The sequence below is a fragment of the Triticum urartu genome, chromosome 7, assembly GCF_003073215.2.
Source record: "Triticum urartu cultivar G1812 chromosome 7, Tu2.1, whole genome shotgun sequence".
Lineage (NCBI taxonomy): Eukaryota > Viridiplantae > Streptophyta > Magnoliopsida > Poales > Poaceae > Triticum > Triticum urartu.
The window spans coordinates 59,444,836-59,449,417 of record NC_053028.1 but is presented as its reverse complement, the minus strand read 5'-3'; the positions used below and the strand labels follow the sequence as shown (position 1 = coordinate 59,449,417).

Below are 4,582 nucleotides of genomic sequence, written 5' to 3'. Positions count from 1 at the left end.
AACGGAGCATGGAAACCATTTCGGTGGCGGTAATGGCCTCCAGTAGTTTTCTATGGAACCATACCACTAGGGTCATCTATATGATTAGACCGTGCCGCTTCACTAGACTTTCCTGAACCATCCATTTGATTCCCACGGTCGTGACACCACTTTCTAAACAAAAGTTTCCAAAATCCAATGCGGAACCAAGCAGTAAGAGAAATTCATCATGGTAATTATTAGTCAAAAACCAAAGTAGAACGGAGAGAATGGAGAGTCAGTTACAATGAAAAAATTGTTGAGGAATCATGTTGAAAGAACAACATTCTGTGTCATAAATATCGTATATAGAGATTTTTCATGTATCGACGCTTTTGATTCAATTATGAAAGTACGCTGTACTGGACTTGCACCCCTAGTTACGCAGAAGTGCAAGCACAGAAGCGGATGACCGGACCTTGCCAACATACTCAAAAAAGTTTTCTATACTGGGGTCTAGCTGTGTCAAATCGGGTGTGAAGTATCCTTCTAGGTTCTGCCTGGTAGAGCAGAGGACTAAAAATCCTCTTTAGTTTCAAGCATGGGACTCTAAATCCCAATTGCGCTAGCTCTGTGGTTCGATTCCACAACAGAACAAACAATGAATGAATGTGGGCGGTCAACCAGGTAAGCCTGTGCCCAGGAAAGAAAGGACTAGGGAGGGATTGAGAGAAGCTTTCACAATGGAAAATGAAAAAAAAGCATATCGTTCTTAGAAATTGTGGAATTTGACTCAGTTAGAGCTATGGTTTAGCATCAAGAGGGAAGTTTTGTAAAAGCAACAGGAAGAATTGCTCAGATACCCGTGAGCGTATATAACTTGGGTCGTGTTATAAATGCTCTGGCTAAACCTATTGATGGGAGAGGCGAAATTGTAGCTTTCGAATATCGCTTAATTGAATCTCCTGCTCCAAGTAGAATTTCCAAGCGTTCCTTATACGAACCTCTTCAAACAGGGCTTATTGCTATCGATTCGATGATCCCTATAGGGCGCGGTCAGTGAGAGTTCATTATTGGGGACAAACAGACTAGCAAAACAGCAGTAGCCACAGATACAATTCTCAATCAAAAAGGGCAATGTGTAATATGTGTTTATGTAGCTATCGGTCAAAGAGCATCCTCCGTAGCTCAAGTAGTAACTACTTTCCATGAGGAGGGGGCCATGGAATACACTATTGTAGTAGCTGAAATGGCGGATTCACCTGCTACATTACAATACCTCGCTCCTTATACAGGAGCAGCCCTGGCTGAGTATTTTATGTACCGCGAACGGCATACTTTAATAATTTATGTGATCTCTCCAAACAGGCACAAGCTTATTGCCAAATGTCCCTTCTATTAAGAAGACCTCCCGGCCATGAGGCTTATCCAGGGGATGTATATTTTTTATTTGCGTTCACGCCTTTTAGAAAGAGCCGCTAAATTAAATTCTCTTTTAGGCGAAGGAAGTATGACCGCTTTACCAATAGTTGAGACTCAATCTGGAGACGTTTCCGCCTATATTCCTACTAATGTAATCTCCATTACAGATGGACAAATATTCTTATCTGCGGATCTATTCAATGCCGGAATTCGACCCGCTATTAATGTGGGTATTTCTGTTTCCAGAGTAGGATCCGTGGCTCAAATTAAAGCCATGAAACAAGTAGCTGGCAAATCCAAATTGGAACTAGCTCAATTCGTAGAGTGACAAGCCTATTATTCGCCTCTGCTCTCGATAAAACAAGTCAGAATCAATTGGCAAGGGGTCCACGATTAAGGGAATTGCTTAAACAATCCCAGGCAAATCCTCTCCCAGTGGAAGAGCAGATAGCTACTATTTATACCGGAACAAGAGGATATCTTGATTCGTTAGAAATTGAACAGGTAAAGAAATAGTTCAATCACCCCAGAATCGTTGAAATCCCCTCGAAATGGAGAGTGGCGCAAGTCTCACACTCTTTCTCTCACTCTCTATCCTCTGCCTTTCAGATTTTCCCCTCGTAGCTGATACAGTGAAATATTATTATGTAAGGGAGCTGATCCACAGGATTCAATGGTGAATTCTGATTTCCCCACAGACTGAACCAAAGGAGAAGAATAGAATAATTCACTGGTGCAGGCGGAGCAGCAAACCTTCGTAGAAAAGGGAGAGGGTATACCTAGAAATGATGAAATCAACCAGCACTGCCTTGCTAATTGAATAAAGGAAGATGCCGACTACTTTCTGAACAGAACAATGAGAGTCCCGAACAATGGGAGAATGGAGCTTCCCATCTATGAACTAATCGCTACACTATATCGTATCGAGCTCAAAGGTTTGTGCAACTTATCTATCAAGCCACACTTCTTTACTTCGAGATAGCGCATTCCACACTTCTTTACTTCGCTATAGAAGTAGGATCCCAGCCCACAATACAATAAGTAGTTTACTTAACTGATATAAAGAGTTTCCCCTGCCTGCCCCTACTATCAATTGATAATACATAAATGATCCGGGGCTAGTGTTGGGTAGCCGGGCCCACTAGAATTCAAGTGCTTCTTATCGATTCAATACGCCCTTAACGGATCCCCGTGCTTTATCTCCATTGGGTGGAGCAAGACCCTTGTCCTATCTTTTCTTTACAGAGCAATAGAAATGATGGTTGCCCCTCGCTGCACTGACCAATGATATCTCAGAAGAGAAAAAGACTTCTATAACTTGCCAATGATATTTAGTGGGCACTACGAACTCCAGGCATACTGTACTTGACCACCCTACTTTGCTTTGTCCCTATTAGGCGAAATCAACACTTACTTTCAATTGGTAGAGAGGAAGAAGAGAACTGACAGTAGTAATAGGTTGATGACTTCTCTTAACATAACTGACACTAGTAATAGGTTGATGACTTCTCTGACTTAATAGCTGGCCGACTTCTCTTCATGGATCACCGTTCTATATAGTTAGGCGCAGCATCGCGTTTAACCACCTATCCCTATTCCCTCAATCGATACCATCCAACTATCCTTTTATTGGGACAGCAGCATACTTCTCGTTAGTGACAATAGTTCCTATACTTAACTAACCTCTGTGCGCAATCACTGTTTGACACATCATTCTTTCAGCTTTTCGTTCTTGACGACTCTGTTTGACGGAGCCTGACCTTGAACTAGCTTTTTGCAACACAAACCACTATCTTTACTTTCCTTTAGCAATAGTATCTAATTATCAATTCATAAGAGTCAAACGGGTGGGTCCATCCCATCTATCGACAGGTCCTGATACCGGATCTGGGAAACAAGCAATACTCGCAGCAATTCCTTAATGAAAAGCAGACCTATCTTCTCTTGAAAGACTGTCCTTTCCTCGCTTGTTATTGATATCAATGAAAGAAAGCTGGATACTGACTTCTTCCCAAGAGCTCTATCAGCCCTGAATTCCTTAGCCATACGACTCTTCCTTAGTTTCCTAATGCTGGTGGCCCTAGCTAGTGGTGAGACGGGGCATATACTATTCTCGGTCTTATAACGAAGAGGTTGCCTAGTTTGAACCGAACACTGTACTTGATCTCTCGTCCTATCGCAAACAAGTCTCTTCCCCCGAGTCCTAGTAGACTAGTTCAAGTAGTCTGGGACAATAGCGTCCCGTCTCTTCGCTGACCCCTGGCACACAATCACTATAAGACAAAGCAAGACAAACCTCTCTTATCCTTCTCAGCTAGAAGTTACAAGTTTCCTGTTCCGGTTTCGGCTTGAGGGAAGTGCCTGAAATTGATTCAATTCTTATCTCCGATTTCGAACTCCGGTTGGATTCTTATGACCAAGTGCTATTTTATTGGTCAGAAGAATGGAAGGACAACGAGAAGATGGTTCGGTTGCTCTTGCTGGAATATTCCATTTATTTAATACTCCGACTCGCGTAACCCCGAATGGCAATGTTGTTATTGTGGTTGGTCAGATCAATAAGACAACAAGGGAGTCAGAATATTTTGATAATAGCAAACAGGGCTTTGGAATCTATGGAAGGAGCCTTCAATGCTTCTCCAGTGTCAACCATTAGTCGATAACAGAATGAAATGCCACAATTAAGTTGAAAAAGAGAGTGTCGGTGTACTAGAGTAGGGGTACCTTAGTATCCTGAACTTGTGCACGGGCAGTCGCAGCATCCCACGGCAAGGCTTGCTGGGTGACCGCCAAGGTCCTCCGTGGTTCCTTTGGAGCCATTCAAGGACAAAGTATCCAAGCCAAGGAGACAAGACCCCGGCAAGAGGAGCTTGCCGGGAAGGCCAACCAAGGCATCTCAAGGAACTTGCCGCGACGCGCCACGCGTCCCGGCAAGGCCCGGTGAGCGACAAGCTCCCGAATGCGACAAGAGAGCGACCGCGGCAAGGCGCTTGCCACGGCAAGCCACCACTCTGTACCCGTGGTCCAGCACATCCACCAACGTGTCGCTCTGGGACCCTTCCAGGCGTACGTGGCGGGAGGTTGGGCAGCCAGCGGTGCGCGGTGGCAAGCGGCGCTGACAAGATTGCCATCATGGCGAGCGGTGGCGTCCCTGACGGTCCCTTTTGCACTATTTGGGCGACGCAGGCGGGCATTTAATGCC

At 44.5% G+C, this 4,582-nt stretch overlaps 1 pseudogene; it reads left to right on the top strand.

Annotated features, from left to right (window-relative positions):
- LOC125525982 overlaps nt 1–1,896 on the top strand; it is a 5,829-nt pseudogene extending 3,933 nt beyond the window's left edge.
- Nucleotides 1,897–4,582: the final 2,686 nt, after the last annotated feature.